Below are 26,635 nucleotides of genomic sequence, written 5' to 3' on the forward strand. Positions count from 1 at the left end.
TGTTTTCTACGCATTGATGTTGCCAGATCACCTGAGTTCCACCAACAGAATCTGGGTTGTCTCAAAGGCCCAGCAGACTCATTCCCAGGATAGTAGGACTGTCCTATAAAGAGAGAGGAGACAAACAAAGCCTGTGTTCTCTTGGGTTTTGAAGAGTGAGAGATGATTTCATTGAAACCTCCAAAAATGCTTAAAGGGATAGACAGGGTGAATACAGATGTTTCTCCTGATTGGAAAACTTGAGGCATGATTTTTTTTAAAAGAAGGGAGTAGTACAGAGGAACTACGATTATCTGGAATTCGATTATCCGAATTTTGGATTATCCAGCAAAATCGCTAAACTGTACTATCTGGCATTCGATTATCCGACAAAACACTCCTTGCCCGTGTCGTTCGGATAATCGAAGTTCCACTGTATTTGGGACCAAATGAGGAGAAATGTTATCACTTAGAGTTGTAAATCTTTGGAATTCTCTACTCTAGGGAGCTGTGGAAGGTCAGTTTTGAGTAGGTTTTTAAAGTTAAGGTTGACAGACTATCGCTTACCAATGGCTTAAAGGGTTATGAAGGTATTATGGGTAAAAGGCATTGAATAACCATAATCAAACACAATCAGATTGAATAGTGGAGCAGGGCTTTTGCCAGAAACGTCGATTTTCCTGCTCCTCGGATGCTGCCTGACCTGCTGTGCTTTTCCAGCACCACTCTAAAATGATAGACCAATCAGTTTAATGTCATTAGTAGGTAAAATAGTGGAATTCCTTCTCAAAGCAGTTCTGATGAAGAACGACCTACTTAAGGAATTCCTACTTTTCCCTAGGATGGGGGTGTCCGGAACTAGAGGGCATATATTTAGGGTGAGAGGGGAAAGATATAAAAGGGACCTAAGGGGCAACTTTTTCACACAGAGGGTGGTGCGTGTATGGACTGAGTTGCCAGAGGAAGTGGTGAAGGCTGGTACATTTGCAACATTTAAATACATCTGGGTATATGAATAGGAAGGGTTTAGAGGGTTATGGGCCAAGTGCTGGCAAATGGGACTAGATTAATTCAGAATATCTGGTCGACATGGATGAGTTGGACCGAAGGGTCTGTTTCCGTGCTGTACATCTCTATGACTCCAATAGAACAACATTTAGAAATGAAAAATATAATGAATGTTAAGCAAGGATTTCAAAAGGAACACTTTTTCCTGACCTTTTGAGGTGTAGGTAAGGGAGAAAAGGGAGGAAAGGAGATGGGATGGCTCTATTGTTTAGGGAGAACATTTCAATGTTGGAAAAAGAGGATAACTCAGAGGGTTCAAGGACAGAATCAATTTGACAAGAGCTAAGGAAGAAAAAGAGAGCATTTATATTCCTCTGTGAAGTCTATTGATATCAACTAGTAGAGGAACAAATCTGCAGGGAAATTGCACAGAATAGTGGGCGGCACGGTGGCACAGTGGTTAGCACTGCTGCCTCGCAGCGCCAGAGACCCGGGTTCAATTCCCGACTCAGGCGACTGACTGTGTGGAGTTTGCACGTTCTCCCCGTGTCTGCGTGGGTTTCCTCCGGGGGCTCCGGTTTCCTCCCACAGTCCAAAGATGTGCAAGTCAGGTGAATTGGCCATGCTAAATTTCCCATAGTATTAGGTAAAGGGGTAAATGTAGCGGTATGGGTGGGTTACGCTTCGGCGGGTCGGTGTGGACTTGTTGGGCCGAAGGGCCTGTTTCCACACTGTAAGTAATCTAATCTAATCTAATATGCCAACGTTATATAGTTAAAATGAGGCAATTTCATTATTCAAATACAGACTGTGATAGTGGTAATTAAAGGGCAAACAATGGGCAAATATTCCTAGTTCGTGTACAGGAGAATTTCCCACAGGAGTATACATCCAATCCATATCCAGCACGTGTCTAGACCTGGTTCTTGGAAATGAGATAGGCTAAGTAGATCAAGTGTCACAAGGTTTGTGAAGGTTTGTAGCTCAGGTTGAGGTTTAGGGTGTAGGTTTGCTCGCTGAGCTGTAGGTTTGATATCCAGACGTTTCATTACCTGGCTAGGTAACATCATCAGTGGCGACCTCCAAGTGAAGCGGAGCTGTTGTCTCCTGCTTTCTATTTATATCTTTCTCCTGGATGTGGTTCCTGGGGTTTGTGGCGATGTCATTTCCTGTTTGTTTTCTGAGGGGCTGATAGATGGCATCTAGATCTATGTGTTTGTTTATGGCGTTGTGGTTGGAGTGCCAGGCCTCGAGGAATTCTCTGGCATGTCTTTGCTTAGCCTGTCCCAGGATAGATGTGTTGTCCCAGTCGAAATGGTGATTTTTTTCATCCGTGTGTAGGGCTACGAGGGAGAGAGGGTCGTGTCTTTTTGTGGCTAGCTGGTGCTCGTGTATCCTGGTGGCTAACTTTCTTCCTGTTTGTCCTATGTAGTGTTTGTGGCAGTCCTTGCATGGAATTTTGTAAATGACGTTGGCTTTGTCCATGGGTTGTACTGGGTCTTTTAAGTTTGTTAGTTTTTGTTTGAGAGTGTTGGTGGGTTTGTGTGCTACTAGGATTCCGAGGGGTCTCAGTAGTCTGGCTGTCATTTCTGAAACTTCTTTGATGTATGGTAAGGTGGTTAGGGTTTCTGGCTGTGTTTTGTCTGCTTGTCATGGTTTGTTCTTGAGGAATCTGGGCACTGTATTTTTTGAGTATCCGTTCTTCTTGAATACGTCGTATAGGTGGTTCTCCTCTGTTTTTCGAAGTTTGTCTGTGCTGCAGTGTGTGGTGGCTCGTTGAAATAGTGTTCTGATACAGCTTCATTTGTGTGTGTTGGGATGGTTGCTGGTGTAGTTGAGTATTTGGTCAGTGTTTGTCGGTTTTCTGGTTTGTAATTCTCCCTTGTCCTTTCTTTCTACTGTGACGTCCAGAAATGCACTCCAACCACTACGCCATAAACAAGCACATAGATCTAGATGCCATCTATCAACTCCTCAGAAAACGAACAGGAAATGACATCACCACAAACCCCAGGAACCCCATCCAGGAGAAAGTTATAAATAGAAAACAGGAGACAACAGCTTCACTTCACTTGGAGGTCGCCACTGATGATGTTACCTAGCCAGGTAATTAAACGTCTGGATATCAAACCTACAGCTCAGCGAGCAAATCTACACCCTAGATCAAGTGTCAGTTGGGGAACATTTAGGAGACAGTGATTATTGTATTGTAAGGTTTAGGATTATAATGTGGAAATACAGTGGTCAATGCGAAATTAGAAACATTCATTGGCAATAGACTGACTTTAATGGGGCAAGAACAGAGCTGGGCTGGATAGACTGGAATGAAAAGTTGGCGGGATAAACTGTAACTGAGCAATGGACCATCCTCAAAGAGGAAATTATTTGAGTACGGTTAAAGTATATTCCTTCCAAAGGGAAAGTCAAACAAATCCAAGTTTCCTGAATGACAAAAGGGATAGAAATTGTTGTAGAGAAGAAAATGTTTACTTATGATGGGTGTCTAGTAGAAAATATAATTGAGAAATGAGGAATGCAGAAGATTTAAAGGGAGGTGAAAAGGCCTATTACAGAAGCAAAGAGGAATTATGAGAAAAGACTGGCAGCCAACATAAAGGAGAATGATAAAATCTTCCATAAGCATCATATATAAATATATATGTATATAAAGAAATATTAGGATTTTAGCGAGTTTTGAGAAGATTCGTAGCTCAGGTTGAGGTTCTGGATGTAGGTTTGCTCGCTGAGCTGGAAGGTTCATTTTAGGACACATCCATCTTAGGACAAGCCAAACAGAAACATGCATGAGAATTCCTGGAAGCAATACATTCCAACTGGTTAGACCCCATCTACCACCCCTTGAGAAAATGAACAGGAAATGGCATCACCACAGGAAATGACATCATCAACCCAAAGAAACCCAAACATATACATAGAAAGCAGGAATCATGTACAGTGTTTCTCCTGAGGCCCGCTTGAGGGTGTTACCTAGTAGATTGATGAAACGTCTGGCAATGAACCTTCCAGTTCAGCGAGCAAACCTACATCCAAAAGATTAGGATTAATTAGTTATCAAAAAGGGGACATGGGTGAGGTATTAAATGTATATTTTCTACCTATCTTTACCAAGGAGGTAGATGATCCCTTGGCCATTTTGAAAACTGAGGCAAATCTTATCACTTTGATAAAATTGATAAGAATAAGGTTGATACTTAAGTATTATTGGCATTTGAAGTTGACAAGGCATTTGGACCAGATGAAATGCAGCCACAGATATTGAAGGGAGTGAGAATGGAAATTGCAGGGGCCCAGGCCACAATATTTCAGTTCTTCCTAGACTCAGGAGAGCATTCCAAAAGATCGCAAATCTCAAATATCAAACCCTTCTTCAGAACTGATTGTAAGGATAAGCCCAGCAATTATAAGCCAGTCAGTTTAACTTCTCTGTCTGGGAAATTTTTAGAAAGAATTATTCTGGATATAGCTAGTCATTACAAATGAAAAGGTGGGTTGATTAGGAAGAGCCAGCAGAGATTTCTAAAATGGAAAAAGCTATTTAACTAACTTACTAAAGTTTTCAGGAGTAGGAAAACCAAAAGGGACATAGATAAGTTGATGGATAGATAAGTTGATTTCATTCCTGGTGGCATATGAAATTCAATGCAGAGATGAGCAAGGCGATCATTTGGTAGGAGGAAAATAAACAGAAAATATAAAATAAGGAACATAATTCTGAATAGGGTGCAAGATTAGAGAGACTAGGTACATATGTGCACAGATGATTGAAGGTGGTAGATGTAAAGAGCAGTTAAAACAGCACGCAGCCTTTCAAACTTTATTAATAGGGGCTAGAGTATTAGAGCAAGAAGGTGATGCCAAACATGTACAAGACATTTGTTGGATCTCATTCAGAGCAATGCATACAGTTCTGGGCACCACACTGGATGACGGATGTGAACGCATTGGAGAAACTAGAAAAGAGATTGACATGAATAGGTCCAGAGATGAGAAACTTTAGTTGAGCATAGACTGGAGAGGTTGGGACAGTTCTCTTTGGAATTATAAAGGCTAATAGAAGGAAGTCATAGAGTTTTATAGCATGGAAAGAAACCCATTTGTCCACCATGTTCATGCAAATCAGCAGACATTCATCAATTCCCCACATAACTACACTTTAAGTATCTTGAGAGTGCCTGCATCTACCACTATGAGTACCACTATCTACAGTGAATTCCCAATACTTACTATCCTCTAGGTGAAACATTTTCTCCTCAGATCCTCTCTAAATGTTCTGCTCCTTATCATGAAAATCCTCCCACAACCCCCACCCCACCATTATTTCCACCTCGACATGGGGGAAATGTTTCAAACCTTATCTATGACCTTTATAATGTTGCCCCTCAGCCTTCCTCGCTCTCAGGAAAACAACACCAGCCTAAATAGTTTACCTTCAGAGCGAAAACACTCCAACCCAGGCAACATTCTGATGAATCTCCTCTGCACCTTTCCTGTGCAGTTTCATTCTCACCACAATGAGCAGAACTGCACACAGTACTCCAGCTGATGCCTAACTAATGTTATATATAGGTCTGTATTCACCTCTTTGCTCTTATATTCAATGCCCTGACTAATAAAGGTAAATTTCCCATATGTCTTCTTAACCATCTTACCTACATGCCCTGCTGCTGTCAAAAATAAGAGAGTTTACAAACCAAGGTCCCTCTGATCCTCTGTACGCCTCAGGACTGTTTCATTCACGGTGTTAGTCCTCCTAAAATGCATTCCCTCACTTTTCAGAATTAAATTCCAGTTCCCACTGTTTAGCCCATCTGACAAGCCTTGACTGTGTCATCCCTTGGTGTAAGGGCTTCCTCCTCGATATTTACCACATGACCAATTTTCAGGCAAATTTACTGATTATACCTCCTACATTCATTTCGAGATCATTTATGTGCACAACAAACAGCCAGAAACCCAACATTGATTCCTGTGAAATGCCACTGGACACAAGCTTCCAATTACAAAACACCATTCAACAATTTGATGTCTGCTTCTTGACATCAAAGTCAAAAACAGTGGTGCTGGAAAAGCACAGCCGGTCAGGAAGTATCCAAGGAGCAGGAGAGTCAACATTTCGAGCATAAGCCTTTCATCAGGAATGCACATCTTTTTCAGCACCACACTTTTTGACTCTGATTTCCAGCATCACTTTCTCCTTCCTGACATCAAGCCAATTATGGATCCCATTCATCAAATTACCCTGGATCCCATGGGCTCTTGGCTTCTTAACCAGTTTGTCATGCAAGACCTTGTCAAAATCCTTACTGACGTCCACGTGGACTACATCAACTGCACTACCTCATCCATATATCTAGCCAGCTCCTCAAAACAATTCTTAGACATAATCTCTCCCTGACAAAGTCATTCTGACTATCCAAGGTTATTCCTTGTCAAGTGTAGGTTAATTTTGTCAGAATTAATTCCCTCAATTTTTTTTCTGTCGTTTCCCTACCACTGATGTCGGATTCACTGGCCTGTCGTTTCCTGGTTCATCCCTACCATTTTTCTTGAATAATGACATCATATGAGCTGTCTTTCAATTCCGTGGCCAGACACGATTCATGTCAGAGTACTGTAATCTTCTACCTTGCCTCCCACAGAACCCTGGGACACATCATCTGGGCCTGGGAATTTATATACCTTTGAGCCACCTAATACTTACACCCTCTCAGTACTAATTTGGTCAAGTATATCATTGTCCGTCTCCCTGATTTCTCTACCTGACCTGATCAGATAAAAGTTTTCAAAATCATGGAGGGGCTGATGAGATTTGACAGGGAGAAAATCTAAAAGGGTCATCAAGAATGAGAGGGCACAGATTTAAAGTGATTTGCAAAAGAAGAGAACATAGCATGGGGAGTTTTTTTCCATACAATGATTGGTTTGGGCCTGGAATAATAAATAAATACATAAATATTAATAAATCAATCTTTGAATGATCAACCATCACGCATCACCTAGTTCCAATTAAAATAATAAGTTGCATGTACTGTCTGGAAATGTGGTGGAGGCAGTTTTAATGATGCATTTATGATGAGTGCAACAGCTGATTGTTTCTATTTAAATAATGTGCAAAGGTATAGGGGAAAGATGGGAGAATAGTGCGAAATAATGATGCTCCTTTAGAGAGCCAATCCAGACATGATAGACTGAGTAGCCACCTTTGATGCTGTAATGCAGCTGTGATTCTGTGAATATAATACCCTTTCAATCGTGTTTGCGAAATGTCTGGCATGATACCTCCTCCATTGCTGCAAATCACTGCATTCACTCTTTTGAGAGGTCAAGCAGTAATCCCATCTTATCTGTCAGTCAGAAGGTTGTGGGATCAAGTTCCAGTCCAGGAGTTTGGGCACACAATCACGCCTGATACTTCCAGTATTCTATTGAGGGAGTGCTGTACGATTAAAAGTAGTCTCTTTCAGATGAACCACTAAAGCAAGACCAAACGTGCTGTCTCAGATCAAGAGAATTCAAATCAGGCCTGCAACTCTGTTTCTCTCTCCACAGATACTGCAAGACTCACTGAGTTTCTCTAGTACTCCGTTTTAACCCCCATTTGTTCCCTGGGTGGATATAAAAGATCCCATTGTGTTATTGTGTGGAAGAGCAGGATGTTCCTGGTTGGTGTGTTGCCCAATATCACTGAAATACATTATTTGGTCATTATCACATTGTTGTCTGAGATTTTGTTATGGTCAGATTTGCTGGCACATTTCTTATATGGTAGCAGTGACAGCATTCAAATTTTGCGAAAGTTGAACAGATTGATAACCATTTGTATTATACAGTAAAAGACTTTCAGATAGTTGCAAGGGTTTTCTTGTAATTCTATAACATAGATTAGATTCCCTACAGTACGGAAACAGGCCCTTCAGCCCAACAAATCCACACCAACCCTCCGAAGAGTAATCCACCCAGACCCATTTCCCTACCCAATATTTACCCCTGACTAATGCAATTTAACACGGCCAATCCACCTGACCTGCACGTCTTTGGATTATAGGAGGAAACTCACGCAGACACAGGGAGAATGTGCAAACTCCACACAGACAGTCACCCGAGATGGGAGTTGAACCTGGGTCCCTGGTGCTGTGAGGAGGCAGTGCTGACCACTGAGCCACCATGCCACCCCAAACAAACACAAGCACAAGTTTTCACCGTTCCTTACTGGATCCTTTCCCTGTTTAGAAGCTAATTCAACTCCTGAGAAAGAAACTTTTAAAAAAAAAAATATACAGACCATAAATTAAACACTCAAAACACAAATAACAAACATTCCACACCAGGGGCAAAAACACACTGTTTTCTTTGTCCACATCCAATCACTTAGAGATCAACCTGAGGACTTCACTACCATCAAGCTAAATAATTAAACTATGTGAACAGTGACAATTAACAGGCACTATCCATCGGGGGCAGGGCAACAGCAACAAAATTTGAGGGTAGACCGAGAGGGAGAGAAGTCCATTTAAATAAAGTTGGAGAGAAATACACCACAGCTCTCACATGCCCACCTTTCTGTATGGAGTTGGTGGACACTAAATGCTCCATAAGACCATAAGACACAGGAGCAGAAATTAGGCCATTCAGCCCATCAAGTTTGTTCCACCATTCAATCATAGCTGAAAAGTTTCTCAACCCCATGCTGCTGCTTTCTCACCATAACCCTTGATCCCTTTTATATTCAAAAACCTATCTATCTCCATCTTAAGTGACCTGGCCTCCACAGTGACCTGGCCTCCACAGCCTTCTGTGGCAGTGAATCCCATCGATTCCCCGCTCTCTGGCTGAAGACGTTTCTCCTTCTCTCGGTTCTAAAAGGTCTTCCCTTTACTCTAAGGCTGTGGCCTCGGGTCCTATTCTCTCCTAACGATGGAAACATCTTCCCAACATCCTCTCTATCCAGGCCATTCAGTATTCTGTATGTTTCATGTAGATCCCCTCCTCATCATTCTGAACTCTATCGAATATAGACCCAGAGTCCTCAAAAGTTCCTCATATGTTAAGCTTTTCATTCCTGGTACCATTCTCATGAACCTCCTCTGAACACTCTCCAGGGTCAGTACATCCTTCCTGAGATATGGGGTCCAAAACTGCTCAGAGTACTCCAAATGTGGTCTGACCAGAGCCTTATAAAGCCACATCCCTGCATTTATATTCAAGTCCTCTCAAAATAAATGCCATCATTGTATTTGTCTTCCTAACTACTGACTCAACCTGCAAGTTCACCTTGAGAGAATTCTGGACTAGAACCCCCCCCCCACCCCAAGTCTCTGCACTTCAGATTTCTGAATTTTCTCCCCATTTTGAAAACAGTCCATACCTCGATTCTTCCTACCAAAGTGCATGACCTCACACTTTGCCTCGTGTACTCCATCTGCCACTTCTTTGTCCACTCTCCTAATCTGCCAAAATCCTCCTGCAGCCTCCCCGCCTCCTCAATGCTACCAGTCCCTTTACCTATCTTTGTATCATCCACTAACTTAGCCAGAATGTCCTCAGTTCCTTCAACTAGATCGTTATAATGTATAAAGTAAAAGTGGTCCCAACATTGAGCCTTGCGGAAAACCACTCCTCTCCGGCTGCCATCCTGAGAAGGAACCTTTTTCTCCTCACTCTGTGCTTTCTGTCAGACAGCCAAGCTTCTATCCATGCTAGCACCTTGCTGTAATACCATGGGGCCCTTATCTTGCTCAGTAGCCTCCTGTGCAGCACCTTGTCAAAGGCCTTCTTGAAGTCCAGATAGATAACATCCATTGGCTCTCTTTGGTCTAACCTGCTCATTGCCACCTCAAAGAATTCTAGCAGATTTGTCAGGTATGACCTCCCCTTGATGAAACCATGCTGAGTTTGCCCTGTTTTACCATGTATTCAGAAATCTCATCCTTCACAATGGCTTCCAGGGTCCTCCCCACGACCGAGATTAGGCTATTTCGCCGATAATTTTCCACCTTTTACTTCACTCTCTTCTTAAACAATGGGTTATGTTAGTGATTTCCAATCCTCTGAGACCCTCCCTGATTGTAGCAATTCCTGAAAGATCCCCACCAATGCCTTCACTATCTCTTCAGCTACTTCCCTTCAAACTCTGGGATGCAGTCCATCTGGTCCAGGAGATTTATCCATCTTCAGGCCATTCAGTCTTTCTAGCACCTTCTCCTTGGTGATGGCCACCATACTCAGCTCTGCCCCTACACACTCTTGAATTTTTAGGATATTACTCATGTCTTCCACCGTGAAGGCTGACGCAAAGTAATTATTCAGTTCCTCAGCCATTTCTTTATTCCCCACTACTATCTCTCCGGTGTCATTTTCCAGTGGCCTCTCTTTTGCCCTTTATATATTGAAAGAAATTGTTACAGTCTTCCTTTATATTACTGGCTAGCTTACCCTCATATTTAATCTCCTCCCTCCTTATTTCTTTTTTTTTGTTGCCCTCTGTTAGTCTTTGTAAACTTCCAAATCCTTTGGTTTCCCATTGCCCTTCACTGCATTATATGCTTTCTCTGTTGCTTTTACGCTGTCCCTGACTTCCCCGGTCAGCCAGGGTTGCCTCATCCTCCCTGGGCCACGCTTCTTTTGCCTTGGGGTGAAGCTCTGCTGTGTCTCCTGCATTACTCCCATAATCCCCTGCCGTTGCTGTTCCACTGTCTTTCCTGCTAAGCTCCTTTCCCAATCAGTTCTATCCTCGTGCTTCTGTAGTTGTCTTTATTCAGCTGTAATACCACGACCTCTGATTCTATCTTCTCTCTCACAAATTGCAGAGTAAATTTGACCATGTTATGATCACTGCTTTCTAAGAGTTCCTTATTAACTCTGCCTCATTGCACAACATTAAAGCCAGTGTTGGCCTGTTCCCTAGTGGGCTCCACCACAAGATGCTCCAAAAAGCCATCTCGTAGACATTTCACAAATTCCTTTTCTCACCATCCCCTACCAACCTGACTTTCCCAGTCCACCTGGATGTTGAAATCCCCTGTGATCACTGTAACTTTGCCTTTCCTTCACACCCTTTCTATCTCCTGGTGTATCTTACGTCCCAGCTCCTGACTACTCTATGGAGGCCTGTACATAACTCCAACTATGGTTTTTTTCCACCTTTGTCATTCCTCAATTCTACCTGCACAGATTCTACACCATCTGAACCTACTTCGTTTTTTACTATTGATATAATTTCATTTTTTATTAATAAAGCGAACCCACCCCCTCTGCCCACCTGCCTATCTTTTCGATAGGATGTCTATCCTTGAATATTCAGCTCCCAATCCTGATCCCCTTGCAGCCATGTCTCCTTGATGCCCACCATGTCATACCTGCTGATTTCGATCTGCGTCACAAGCTCATCTACCTTATTCCTTAGACTGTGTGCATTCAGATATAACACTTTCAATCCTGGATTTACTGTCCCTATTCTCATTATCATTCATTTATTCAGCGTGCTTGCAGTTTGATTGTTCACCCTTTCCAAACACTCTTTCCTCTTGGTGTCTGTGCTGGAGACTTTAATAACCTCCCCAAGTTCTGCACTCTTACCTCTTCCTTTAATTTGCATTTTCTAACTTCCTCTATAACTGACCCCTACCCTCCTATTTAGTTTAAAGCCCTATCTGCAGCTCTAGTTATGGGTTTCACTAGCACTCTGGTCCCAGCAGGTTCCGATGAAGACCATCCTTTCGGAACAAGTCCCTCCTTCCCCAGTACTGGTGCCAATGTCCCATGAATTCAAACCCATTTCTCTCACACCAATCTTTGAGCCATGCATTTACCTGCTTAATCTTATTGACCCTGTGCCAGTTAGCTCGTGGCTCAGATAGTAATCCATAGATTACTACGTTTTTAAGGTTCTGATTTTTAATTTAGCTCCTAGCTGTTCATATTCCCCTAGCAGAACCTCTACCCTAGCTTTGTCTATGTTGCTGATACCTACATGGACCACTAGATCTTTCCCCTCCCACTTCAAGTTCCTCTGCAGCCCAGATGAAATTTCCGAACCCCAGCACCAGGCAGGCAACACATCCTTCAGTGTCTATGCATCTGACTGCACTATTCCCAATTACAACATTTCTCTTCCCCCCCAACTTGAATGGCTCCCTCCACCACAGTGCTGTGGTCAGTTGGCTCATCCTCCCCGCAATCCTCATTCCCAACCATACCGGGAGCAAAACTCTTGAACCTGTTGGACAAGGATAAGGGCTGAAGGTCCTGCAACTCTACCTCCTGGATCCTTCTACCTGCCTCACTCACAGCCACAGCCTGCTGTTCCTGACCAATGGCTGAATTAGAGTTAGTTAGTCTAAGGGGGTGTGACTGTCTCCTGAAACACAGAATCCAGGAAACTCTTCCCGCTCCTTGATGTGTCTCAATGTTTGAAGCTCAGACTCCAGCTCATCGACTCTGAGCCGGAGGTTTTCCTGCAACATTTACTACAGACATGGTCACTGGGAACCACAATGGGAACCAACAGCTCCCACATCACGTAGAAACAACACATCACCTGACCCTCCACCCTTACTTTATTTAATTAGTTTGAATTTTTACAAATTTTTAAACTATTTTTGTATCTCTGTTTTTGTTTATGCAAGTTGTAACCAATAAATAAATTACTGGGATTCAATTTAGCACAGATTCAAATTTCGCAGACCCCTTATTAGCCAATCAAATCACAGTCCTCCTGTGACGTCACCTTTTAATTTCCCACTCAGATTCAAATAAAATCACTCACTTTCCCAGAATGCTGTCTGCTTAGTTGCTCTCCTGAAGTGAAGGCCCTAAGTCCACGTGGTAAGCTTTTATACCATTTACCTTCCCAGAATGCTCTCTGCTCAGTTGCTCTCCTGAAGTGTAGGCCCCAAGTCCATGTGGTAAGCTTTTATACCATTTACCTTCCCAGAATGCTCTCTGCTCAGTTGCTCTCCTGAAGTGAAGGCCCCAAGTCCACGTGGTAAGCTTTTATACAATTTACCTTCCCAGAATGCTCTCTGCTCAGTTGCTCTCCTGAAGTGTAGGCCCCAAGTCCATGTGGTAAGCTTTTATACCATTTACCTTCCCAGAATGCTCTCTGCTCAGTTGCTCTCCTGAAGTGAAGGCCCCAAGTCCACGTGGTAAGCTTTTATACCATTTACCTTCCCAGAATGCTGTCTGCTCAATTGCTCTCCTGAAGTGTAGGCCCCAAGTCCACGTGGTAAGCTTTTGTACCATTTACCTTCCCAGAATGCTCTCTGCTCAGTTGCTCTCCTGAAGTGTAGGCCCCAAGTCCACGTGGTAAGCTTTTATACCATTTACCTTCCCAGAATGCTGTCTGCTCAATTGCTCTCCTGAAGTGTAGGCCCCAAGTCCACGTGGTAAGCTTTTATACCATTTACCTTCCCAGAATGCTCTCTGCTCAGTTGCTCTCCTGAAGTGAAGACCCCAAGTCCACGTGGTAAGCTTTTATACCATTTACCTTCCCAGAATTTTTTCTGCTCGGCTGCACCCTTTTTAAGGAGACGTGAGCACAAATCTAGCTATGGAAGAGAGGCAGGCAATAGAGAACTATAACCCTTTTGCAGTCTGGTGCCTGGACCTGTTATGATTTCTTTTGCCAGGCCTGTAAGGATGTCCTCTAACTTGCCTACACCCCTCCATTCTTCACCAGGTACCCACAGCTCAAGAGCATAGGCCTGTAATGCAGCCAAAAGAATAGCAGAAAACAAAAAATCAATGAACTAAAAATGGGCTGCAATCACCCACAACTAACGTACATGAGATCCACAGACTCCATAGAACTGCAAATAGTTCTTCAGTTGAAGAACCTAGCTGTGTTTAAAAATAACAGACCATCATTAAGTCACCCATGTCACTAATTAAAATAACAAGTTGCACGTACTGCCACCACAGGCAGGGCAACAATAAAAAAGTGAAGGGTAGGGAAAGAGGGAGTGGATTAAATTAAAATGGAGTTGGATGAACAAATAATGCATTCCAACCTCGACTGTGCCCACCTCTCTCAAAAGGAGAGCCTACTTAAATTTTTTAAATAAACCTCCACAAAGTCATCCATGTCATCAATTAACCAATTAACAAACTACAAGCACGAGGCAAAAGTGGGTACTGCAGATACTGGAGATTAGAGCCAAGATCAGAGTGGTGCTGGAAAAGCACAGCAAGGCAGGCAGCATCCGAGGAGCAGGAAGATCGATGTTTCGGGCAAAAGCCTGATGAAGGGCTTTTACCCGAAACATCGATTTTTCCTGCTCCTCAGATGCTGTCTGACCTGCTGTGCTTTTCCAGCACCACTCTAATCTTGAAACTACAAGCACTGCTCACCAAGAGCTGTGCAATAATGACAGAAGTACAGGCCGGGGAGAAGAGAGGGAGGGAACACCATTAATATGGAGTTGGAAGGGATATAATACACACCAACCCTTCTACTGCTGACCTGTCTATAAAGAAGAGCAAATCTCTATCTTTACAGACTTTCACAAAAATCACCCTTATCTTTAATTCAGCATTCAAATGAGAGATCGTGTAACAGTAATAAAAATAGGGGAGGGTAGGAAGAGAGAGAGGGAATTTAATTAAAATGGATTTGAAGGAGGAGATAGGAGATTAAAAAAAGCTCTTTTTTTTAATAACCCACCATCAAATCACCCATACAGAGTCTTAGAGATGTACAGCATGGAAACAGGCACTTTAGTCCAACTCGACCATGTTGACCAGATTTCCTAAATGAATCTAGTCCCACCTGCCAGCACCTGGCCCATATCCCTCTGAACCCTTCCTATTCATATACCCATCCAGATGCCTTTTAAATGTTGCAATTGTACCAGCCTCCACCACTTCCTCTGGCAGCTCATTCCATACACGTACCATCCTCTGTGTGAAAAAGTTGCCCCTAAGGTCCTTTTTATATCTTTCCCCTCTCACCCTAAACCTATACCGTCCAGTTCTGGACTCCCCCACCCCAGGGAAAAGGCTTTGTCTATTTATCGTGTTTTTATAAACCTCTATAAGGTCACTCCTCAGCCTCCGACGCTCCAGGGAAAACAGCCCCAGCCTGTTCAGCCTCTCCCTGTAGCTCAAATCCTCCAACCCTGACAACATCCTTGTAAATCATTTCTGAACCCTTTCAAGTTTCACAATATCTTTTCGATAGGAAGGAGACCAGAACTGTTCACAATATTCCAACAGTGGCCTAACCAATGTCCTGTACAGCTGCAACATGACCTCCCAACTCCTATACTCAATGTTTTGTCCAATAAAGGAAAGCATACCAAACACCTTCTTCACTATCCTATCTCCCTGTGACTCCACTTTCAAGGAGCTATGAACCTGCACACCAAGGTCTCTTTGTTCAGCAACACTCCCCAGGACCTTACCATTAAGTGTTATAAGTCCTGCTAAGATTTGCTTTCCCAAAATGCAGCACCTCGCATTTATCTGAATTAAACTCCATCTGCCACTTCCATTGGCCCATCTGATCAAGATCCCATTGTAATCTGAGGTAACCTTCTTCGCTGTCCACTACACCTCCAATTTTGGTGTCATCTTCAAACTTACTAACTATACCTCTTAATGTTCACATCCAAATCATTTATATAAATGACAAAAAGTAGTGGACCGGCACCGATCCTTGAGGCACACCACTGATCACAGGCCTCCAGTCTGAAAAACAACCCTCTACCACCACCCTCTGTCTTCTACCTTTTGAGCCAGTTCTGTATCCAAATGGCTAGTTCTCCCTGTATTCCATGAGATCTAACCTTGCTAATCAGTCTCCCATGGGGAACCTTGTCGAATGCCTTGCTGAAGTCCACATAGATCACGTCCACTGCTCTGTCTTCATCAATCCTCTTTGTTACTTCAAAAAACTCAATCAAGTTTGTGAGACATGATTTCCCATGCACAAAGCCATGTTGACTATCCTTAATCAGTCCATGCCTTTCCAAATACATGTACATCCTGTCCCTCAGGATTCCCTCCAACAACTTGTCCACCACTGACATCAGGCTCACTGATCTATAGTTCCCTGGCTTGTCCTACCACCTTTCTTTAATAGTGGCATCACGTTAGCCAACCTCCAGTCTTACAGCACCTCAGCTGTGACTATCGATGATATTAATATCTCCGTAAGGAGCCCAGCAATTATTTCCCTAGCTTCCCACAGAGTTCTAGGGTACATCTGATCAGGTCCTGGGGATTTATCCACTTTTATGACCTCCTCCTCTGTAATATGGACGTTTTTTAAGATGTCACCATCTATTTCCCTCCATTATATATCCTCCGTGTCCTTTTCCACAGTAAATACTGATGCAAAATACTTGTTTAGTATCTCCCCCATCACCTGAGGCTCCACACAAAGGCTGCCTTGCTGATCTTTGAGTGGCCCTGTTTGCTCCCTAGTTATCCTTTTGTCCTTAATGTATTTGTAAAAACCTTTGGATTCTCCTTAACACTATTTGCCAAAGCTATCTCATATCCCCGTTTTGCCCTCCTGATTTCCCTCTTAAGTATACTCCTACTGCCTTTACACTCTTCCAAGGATTCACTCGATCCATCCTGTCTATACCTGACATACACTTCCTTCTTTTTCTTAACCAAACCCTCAATTTCTTTCGTCATCCAGCATTCTCTACACCTACCAGCCTTCCTTTTACCCTAACAGGAATATACTGTCTCTGGATTCTCATTATCTCATTTCTGAAGGCTTCCCATTTTCCAGCTGTCCCTTTTCTGTGAACATCTGTCCCCAATCAGCTTTTGAAAGTTCTTGCCTAATACCATCAAAATTGGCCTTCCTCCAATTTAGAATTTCAACTTTTGGATTTGGTCTAACCTACACTAGCCCACTATCCTCCATATGCTATTCCAATGCCCGTTTAAATGCCCATAAAGAGGGAGAGTCCACCACTGCTACATTTCAGGCTGGACACTCCAGATGAAGGGCTTTTGCCTGAACCGTTGATTCTCCTGCTCCTCAGATGCTGCCTGACCAGCTGTGCTTTTCCAGTGCCACACTCTGGACTCCAGATTCCCCAGACTGGCATCTTTCACATTAGCCCCATGTGGTATTCTGGTAGTGTCCCTACCTTTTGAGCCAGGAGGACGTGTGTTCAAATTCCACCTGCTCCAGAGGTGTGTAATAACATCTCTGAATAGGTTTATCCGAAAAAATAAACTTCTGGTTAACCGTCAAAGGAACCTTTGTTTCTCACACTGACAGTGAAACAGACACTATAAGTGGAATTTCTTCCATCCTTTACCAATTTGACAGTTTGAGTTATAAAGAAAGGTTGAATAGGTTGGGCGTTTTTCCACTGTAGCGTAGAAGGTTAATAGGCGACCTGGTAGAAGTTTATAAAATAATGAGGGGTATAATTAAGTTAATGTTAGTTTGTCTTTTTCATAGGATGGGGGTTTTCAAGACCAGGAGGCACATTTTTAAGGTGAGAGGAGAGAGATTTACAAAAGGTATGAGAGGCAAGTGTTTTACACAGAGAGTGGTTCGCGTGTGGAATGAACTTCCTGAGGAAGTGGTGGATGCAGTTACAATTACGACGTTTAAAAGACATTTGAGTCGGTACATGAATAGGAAAGGTTTTTGAGGGATATGGGCCAGGAGCAGGCAGGTGGGACTAGTTTAGTTTGGGATTACGTTCATCGTGGACTGGTTGGAGCAAAGGGTCTGTTTCCATGCTGGATGACTCTATGACAATGTCAATTTAATTCCCAAATAATTCATCAGGGATAAGTTGCAATGGTTCAAGGTGTGCATGATTACAGGTGACAATCATGAAACGGTGGAGCCCAATAGATTAGAGCAAAAGATAAAGCCGAAACATTTGCAAGAGTGTTCAACCAGAAGTGTCAGATGAATGATTCATTTTGGCATCTTCCAGAGGTGCCCACCATCACAGATGCCAGTCTTTACCCAGTTTGATTGATTCCACATTATATTAACAGCTGAAGACACTGGATACGGCAAAGACTATGGGCCCAGACAACATTCTGGCAGTAGTACTGAAGATGTATACCCCAGAATTTGCCTCAGTCCCAGCCAAGTTATTCGAGTACAGCTACCACGCTGGCATCTACTTGACAGTGTGGAAAAGTTCCCAGGTGTGGCGTGTACACAAAGAGGATAAATCTAGCCTGGCCAATTACTGCTCCATCGATCGACTCTCAGTCATCAGTGAAGTGATGGAAGTTGTCATCAAGAGTGCTATGAAGCAGCACTTGCTTAGCAACAAATGAACTTACTGGGGCCCAATTTGGGTTCCGCCAAAGCCACACAGCTCTTGACCTTAACACAGCCTTGGATCAAATGTGGACCAAAGGAGGCGAATGCCTCAGGTAAAGTGAGAATGACCCTGGATGTCAAAGCTGCATTTAGCTGAGTATGGCAATAAAGAAACCCAACAAAACTGGAGTCAATGGGAATCAGAGGGAAAACTCTCCACTTGTTGGAGTCATATGTGGCAATAAAAGAAGATGGTTGTTGTTGGAGATCAGTCATCTCAGTTCCGGAACATCTCTGCAGGAGTTCCTCAGGGTAGTGTCCTAGGCCCAACCATCATCAATGACCTTCCCTCCATCACAAGCTCAGAAATAGGGATATTTGTTGATTGTGCAATGTTCAGCATCATTCATGACTCAAAACAGATTGAGAGAGTTCATGTCCAAATGTAGCAAGACTTGGACTTCAGCTGAAAAATGGCAAATAACATTCGCGTCACACAATTGCCAGATAACGGCCATCTCTGGTAAAAGAACTTAACCATTTTCCTTGATACTCAATGATATTACCATCACTAAATTCTTTCCACATTACTAACAGCCTTGGAGTTACCATTGATCAATTCCTGATGAAGAGCTTTTGCCCGAAACATTGATTCTCCTGCTCCTCGGATGCTGCCTGACCTGCTGTGTTTTTCCAGCACCACTCTAATCTCGACTCTAATCTCCAGCATCTGCAGTCCTGACTTTCGCCACAATCTGAACTGTCCTTGCCATATAAGTGCAGTGGTTTCGAGAGCAAATCAGAGGCTACAAAATACTGCAGCAGGTAACCTGACATCCCAACGCCTGTCCGTCATCCACTGGTCACAAGTCAGGAGTGTGATGGAATATTCCCCACTGCCCGGATGAATGCAGCTCCAACAATGCTCAAGAAAGTTGACACCTTGCAGATCAAAACAACTTGATTGGTGCAACATCTACAAATACCCACTCCCTCCACTGATGCTCAGTAGCAGCACTGTGTACCGTCTACAAGATACACAGCAGAAATTGACCAAGGCTCTTTAGACAGCACCTTCCAAGCCCAGAACCATTTCTGTCTCTTGGGAACACAGGTGCCTGCAAGTTACCCTCCAGGCCTCTCATCATCCTGACTTGAAAATATATTGCTATTCTTTGCAAGGTTTGTAGCTCAGGTTGAGGTTTAGGGTGTAGGCTTGCTCACTCAGCTGTAGATTTGATATCCAGGCAGTGGGGAATATTCCATCACACTCCTGATTTGTGACCAGTAGATGATGGATATCAAACCTACAGTTCAGCGAGCAAACCTACACCCCATATTGCTATTCCTTCAGTGTCACTGGGTCAAAATTCTGAAACTCTCTCCCTAACAGCAGTGTGGCTCTACAATGTGCATGCCCTCAAACAAGTCTATGGTTCTGTGATTGAGCCAATTACTCAACAAACTATGGTTGATCTCTGGTTGTAAAATTGTTTGGCAGGGAATACTTTGTCTGCTTTTATAGTCCTCGTTTAAAAGAATGAGAACAAAATTATCTGTTGCCTGGGCTGACTTTTGAGTTCCTATGCTTGTGGTTATTGCTACTTCCTATGTGCTTTTATCGGTCCCCACCATCAATCAACCTAACATTGCTAGTTTCCTGCTGTCACAGCTGTTGCCTAGCGATGATTCATGATAGTGTGTGTTAAGGCTCCATAACATAGGCTAGGCCGGCTGCATTGGGTTCTTTTATTCAAATGAGGCGATGCACCAGCATACTTCCTTTGAGCTAATTGGCACTTCATCTTTAGATTCCCTACAGTGTGGAAATAGGACCTTCGGCCCAACAAGTCCACACCAACCCTCCAAAGAGTAACCCACCCAGACCTATTTCCCTCTGACTAAGGCATCTAACACTACGGGCAATTTCCCATGGCCAATCCACCTGATCTGTACATCTTTGGACCGTGGGAGGAAACTAGAGCACCTGGAGGAAACCCACGCAGACACGGGGAGAATGTGCAAACTCCACACAGACAGTTGCCTGAGGCTGGAATCGAACCCATCTCCCTGGTGCTGTGAGACAGCAGCACTAACCACTGAGCCACCATGACGCCCTTTAGCAAGACACCCCTTTAGTTGACAAAATCCATTTTTGAAGTGTGAACAACTCTCTCAAGCTGACGGTATCTGTCCTAGGAATAGCGAGACACCCCCCTTCCATGTCTTTCAGTTCTGCTTTCAACTCTGCAGAATCTCAAAAAGTGAATCTCAAAAGGGAACTTTATAAATTATATTAATTGTGGTTATATTAACTGAGATTAAAGATGAGGAACCTTCTTATGACCACAGAGTAGGCTTTTACTGTGTATCTAACCTGTGTTCTACCGACCCTAAAAGTCATGATGTAGAGGATTTGGAGGAGCCGGTGTTGGACTGGGGTGTACAAAGTTAAAAATCACACAACACCAGGTTATAGTCCAACAGGTTTAATTGGAAGCACACTAGCTTTCGGAGCGCTACTCCTTCATCAGGTGATTGTGGAGGAGACAGTGTTGGACTGGGGTCGACAAAGTTAAAAATCACACAACAACAGGTTATAGTCCAATAGGGTTATTTGGAAGCACTAGCTTTGGAGCACTGCTCCTTCATCAGGTAGCTCAGCATCGCTCTGTAGGCTAGTACTTCCAATAAACCTGTTGGACTATAACCTGGTGTTGTGTGACTTGTAACTTTACCCTAAGACTGTTTAGCAGGACTGTGTAGAGGGGAGCTTTACTCTGTATCTAAACACTTGCTGTCCTGTCCTGGGAGTGTTTGATGGGGTCATTGTAGAGGAAACTTTATGCTGTACACGGCTTTACTATTTAACCTGTGCTGCAGCTGCCCTCACTGTTTGATGGGACAGTAGATAGGGAGCTATACTCTGTTTCTAAACTGTCTATTATTTGCCCTGGAGATGTGGTGGAACTGTGTTAACAATGCAATTAACCAGACATTGACAAGTTTCTCAATGTTTTTATTTAGGGTTAAGAAGAAACCAGAGATGGCTATTAATTATCTGAGCACATATACAGGGATTTGACATTGAAAAGAAGCTGCAGCCTACATGTTTGACTTTTTTTAATTAAACTGACAGCATGTCATTAATTTTAAGTGGTTTTAGATTTGAAAAATCTAGTCATACGCAGGATCAAGGCTTTTTGTGGTGCAATGGTTCTGTCCCTAGCTCTGAGTCAGAAGGCTGCTCGAAAAGGTGTGGACTATCTCTGTACAGGTTGATTAGAAAATATCCATATATCGGGATCAGGGACTCTTATGGCACAGCAGTAGTGTCCCTTACCTTTGAGCTATGAGGTCCAGATTCAAGGTGCACCTGTTCCGAAGGTACGTAATATCACCTCTGAATAGGTTGATTAAAACATAGATTTAAAAAAAACACACACGCAAATAGAGACTGGGAAAAGTGGGGGTGCAGTGGTAATATCACCGGATCAATGATCCAGGATAATGTTATGAGACAAGAGTTTGAATCTCACCAAGATAGATGGTGAAATTTGAATTCAATTTAAAAAAGTATACAGGGATCACCCAAGGAATCAGAGGGGTGAGCCTGAGCAATTCAATAAATTCTTTCCAAAAAAGAGAAAGGTATATCAGTCCTAATTTCAATGTCCACAACTAACTTGGAATCTATTAATGTTGGCAACAGAAAATGATGCAGATTGGAAATTAAGGGTTCAATTTTATAATCTATTGGTTAACGTCAAGTGAAGTTATTTAGAGAGTTCTTCCACCACAGGGCCATTTTCTCAACGTGTCTTACCAAACCTACCTCATTGATTACCTAACCCAGCCCAGACGTGAGTGGCACACCCTTCTGTCTGCCATCTCACATTCACTATCTCTACTACCTCGCACCAAGGCTCATTCTCTGCCACTCTCACTCTTTTCTGCAACGTCTCGTGCTGCCAGCCCTCACACCCCTGAGCCTCCAACACCACTAACACCGCACGCCTTCTGCTAGGCCTACTCACTCATCTGGGTGGTTCAGGTAGCAGCTTTTGTGTAATCCACATTTTTGTTCAGGACCGCCTCACCCACCCAAACTGGGTATGTCACATGATCTGACCTCGTGTCATACCCATGTAGGACGTTTTCTGTGGTTTTGACACCAAACTTCATCCCCTGAAGTTAGCTGCCTCTCTCACTTAGAGAGGACACGTGCCCAGCATTGGCGTTCCTGATGCTGTTTCACCCTCTCACCCAGGTCTGCGAATATCAGATTTAACCTGGTGCGGAGTCTACTCCCCATTAGCAAACCTGCTGGAACTTTCTCTCTAGTTATGTGAGGGGTGGTTCTATAATCGAATAGTAACTGGGACAGTTTGGTATCGAGTGAAGCTGTCGGCTGTTTCTTTAAGCCAGCCTTCAATGTTTGGACTGTCCTTTCTGCCAAACCATTGGACGATAGATGGTTTGGATGCCATTCACCTTTAGAAAATACTCAAAATCCCTGCTGGTTATTCACATCCCATTGTCCATGATCAGTATTTCTGGGAGTCTGTGTATCTCAGACAATGCTCTCGGCTTTACAAACATCATCCCTGAGTCTGACGAACAAACTCTGCACAAATCCAACCATTTTGGGTGGGCATCAACGATGAGCAAGAACATTGAGCCCATGAAAGGACTGGCATAGCTGATGTGTGACTGAGTCCAGAATTTATCTAGCCATTCCGCTGCATGTGGGGACATGTTGGTAGTAATTTCTGTCCTTGTTGGCTCTGAGCACTGGCCCACCAACCCAGCTATGGTGGCAGCCAATTCTGGCCACCAGGCATAACTCCTCGCCAACATTCTCATTTTGGAAATCTCTCGATGACTTTGGTGGAGTTCAGCCAGTACCTGACAGCAACCTTTACTTGGGACAATCCCTCTTGTTCACCAAAATAATAGAATAACAGAATCATAGAATCCCTACAGTGTGGAAACAGTCCCTTTGGCCCAACAAGTCCAAACTGACTCTCTGACGAATAACCCACCCAGATCCATTTCCCGAACCTATTACTCGGCATTTACCCCTAACTAATGCACCTAATCTACACATCCCTGAACACGATGGGCAATTTAACACGGCCAACTCACTTAACCTGCACATCTTTGGATTGTGGGAGGAAACTGGAGCACCCAGAGGAAACCCACGCAGACACGGGGGAGAATGTGCTGTCCTCTACGATAATCTAGTCGCACTGGTCCAGAAAGGATTGTCTTTTTGTTGTGATGGTTCCTTCACTTTCCAGCCTCCTGATTTCTGCCTCTACTTTTATATTTATGGCAAATAGCAATCGCAGGTTAGCTTGGCTCCTTTGATAGTCGCTAGTCTTTGCTGAAAATCCTCTGGGTATTGAATTAGGATTTCACTCAGGCAGCGATTTTCTAATCGAAAAATGTTGAGCGAATCAAGGTAAATCTTTCTCAGCCATTTCCACCCATCAAATTTGAACCTTTTTTCTACCAACCGTGGTAACTACACCAACCGTTTCTCATAGGAGACCGGAACCGAAGACATACCCTTAATCTGTAACAGTTCCCCAGTATACATTCTTGGTCTGGGAGAAAGTGAGGACTGCAGATGCTGGCGGTTAGAGTCAAAACGTGTGGTGCTGGAAAAGCACAGCATCCGAGGAGCAGGCGGATCGACGTTTTGAGTATCGGCTCTTCATCATTCCTGGCACGTTGACTCTCCTGCTCCTCGGATGCTGCCTGACCGGCTCTGCTTTTCCAGCGCCACACTTTTTCAGCACATTCTCAGTCCGGCCGAGGTCTTGCACAAGCCTAAAGGTTGGAGTCCAGAGTGAATCTTGTTAAAGGCTGGTTCTGCAACCACTGTTCGAGGTGTGACAGTATCGACCTCTGGGGGTGGCCATTTAACCAGACACTTAGTTCGATTGGTTCTGATTTGGATGTTGCTAAGCAATTTAACTGATCCAAACCTCAAGTGGGTGGACTTTCCAGGATGTGCACTCTCCTGGATAATGACCTATGAGTTTTCTTACTGAAGTCAGGCCTCGGAGGATTCCTTTGCTGTGTCAAGTCTACATACCGGCAGTAATTACAATGGCTTGACAGCCCGGCTCCTGAAGAACATTTTAGCCACTTGGCCAAGGATCAGTTTTGTTTTTGGGTTTTGCTGTGGGCTGATCTAGAGTTCCTCTTCTTAGGATATGTTCTACATCAGGCTCTGTGATTTCCTATACTAAAGTGCTGTTCCCCCAGCTCAGTCAGACAGGTGACAGTGTCCACTCCCACTGGGATACCCTGTAGCTCATATGCTCCACTTGCTGCATTTTCTAATGACAAGAGTCACAGAGACATAGGGATGTACAGCACAGAAACGGACCCTTCGGTCCAACCCGTCCATGCCGACCAGATATCCCAACCCAATCTAGTCCCACCTGCCAGCACCCGGCCCATATCCATCCAAACCCTTCCTTTTCATATACCCATCCAAAGGCCTTTTAAATGTTGCAATTGTACCAGCCTCCTCCACTTCCTCTGGCAGCTCATTCCACTTATGTAATACAGTGTGTGTGAAAAAGTTGGCCATTACGTCCCTTTTATATCTTTTCGCTCTCACTCTAAACCAATGCCCTCTAGTTCTGGACTCCCCCACTCCAGGAAAAACATTTTGCCTGTTTATCCTATTCATGTCCCTAATGATTTTACAAACCTCTATAAGGTCACCCCTCAGCCTCTGATGCTCCAGGGAAAACAGCCCCAGCCTGTTCAGCCTCTCTCTATAGCCTACAGCCCTGGCAACATCCTTGTAAATCATTTCTGAACCCTTTGAAGTTTCAAACATCCTTCCAGTAGGAAGGAGACCTGAATTACATGCAATTAGACAAAGCCAGTTGTCCTGTCTGTTTGAAGTCCAGTTGGGCTAATAGATGCTTTTGCATGGTTACATCATTAATTCTACATACCAAATGGTCTCTCAGTATCTCGTTCAGGGTTAACCCAAAATCGTATGCCTCTGGTAGTCACAACTTTGTTAATAATACCAATATGGATTCTCCTACTTCTGAAAGTGCCGAATAAAACTGATAGCATCACAGAATTAGAGGAGGTTGGGGTTCTAATATTCGTTCAATAAATCCATCAACTCTTGAAAGGTTTTAGGATCTGGTGCTTCAGGGAAAGTTAGGCTCCTAATAACCAAAAATGCTGCAGGTCCACAAGCAGTCAGAAGAATTACTCATTGCCTTTCCTCTGCCCCAATGTCATTTGCCCGGAAAAAAATAACAGATTCCCTCCACGTACTGTGCCCAGTCTTTGAGAGCAGGATTGAACAAGTCAAGCTTCCCAAATAAAGGCATGATGCCAGGAATGCTTACCCTAACTCAAAGACAGCTGCCATGAGTGAATTTTCTTCAGGACCGGAGTGTTTTCTTTCATTGTTACTGAAATAACAGCGCAGAGGCTGGTATCTTGTCACCGAGTCACCTTTTATTTACATGAGCACACTACATGAACTCTGACCAGTGAGCTCAGAGCAAATCCATGGAGTGAGATGACTTATCATAGAATCCCTACAGTGTGGAAACAGGCCATTTGGCCCAACAAGTCCACACCGACCTTCTGAAGAGTAACCCACCCAGACCCATTCCCCTATCCTGTTACTCTACATTTACCACTGAGTAATGCACCTAAGCTACACATCCCTGAACACAATGGGGCAATTTAACATGTGCAAATCACCTAAGCTGCACATCTTTGGACTGTGGGAGGAAACCAGAGCACCTGGAGGAAAGCCACACAGACACGGGGAAAATGTGCAAACTCCACACAGACAGTTGCCTGAGGCTGGAATCAAACCCAGGTCCCTGGCGCTGTGAGGCAGCAGTGCTAACCACTGAGCCACCATGCAACCCATGCAATCATGACTGATTGAAGACTTTAAGTACCTTTTACCTGCTCCCGTCCCATAAGTCCGTGTACCAGGAGTTGCAGTCATGCAATGAACCATGCAATCTTCTGCCTGCTTCCATGAACAGTGTTGGTAGCTGCACTAGAGAACTGGGGCTGCTGGAGGGGTACATAAACCTGCACTCCGTCGCCCGAGTCATTGGTTCATAGGAACAAAGTCACGTCGACGGAGGGTTGGGAAACCTGGAGCGTGCTTGAGATTCTCCTTCCTCACAAGGGGACAAGACGCTACCAAGAGGCATCCAACCAGAGGAGAAATTTCACGCAGCCCACTCAGAGGTCTCCGGTCAACGCACTCAAGAGGTGGCTATGCCTTTCTCCTCCACCCTCCCTGCCCCCCCCTCTGACCCTTGGAAGATCAGACTAAGGAGGGTTGAG

At 43.8% G+C, this 26,635-nt stretch overlaps 1 protein-coding gene and 1 pseudogene across 1 annotated transcript in view; both read right to left on the reverse strand.

Moving 5' to 3' along the window:
* LOC122544294 (arf-GAP with coiled-coil, ANK repeat and PH domain-containing protein 2) overlaps nt 1–26,635 on the reverse strand; it is a 129,139-nt gene that overhangs the window by 85,314 nt on the left and 17,190 nt on the right. The gene's annotated exons all lie outside the window — the stretch shown is intronic.
* Nucleotides 362–4,140, reverse strand: LOC148136867 (uncharacterized; annotated as a pseudogene).

This window comes from Chiloscyllium plagiosum, unplaced genomic scaffold (genome assembly GCF_037043375.1).
Source record: "Chiloscyllium plagiosum isolate Xiang-an unplaced genomic scaffold, Cpla_swu_hap1 HiC_scaffold_44, whole genome shotgun sequence".
NCBI classification, from domain to species: domain Eukaryota; kingdom Metazoa; phylum Chordata; class Chondrichthyes; order Orectolobiformes; family Hemiscylliidae; genus Chiloscyllium; species Chiloscyllium plagiosum.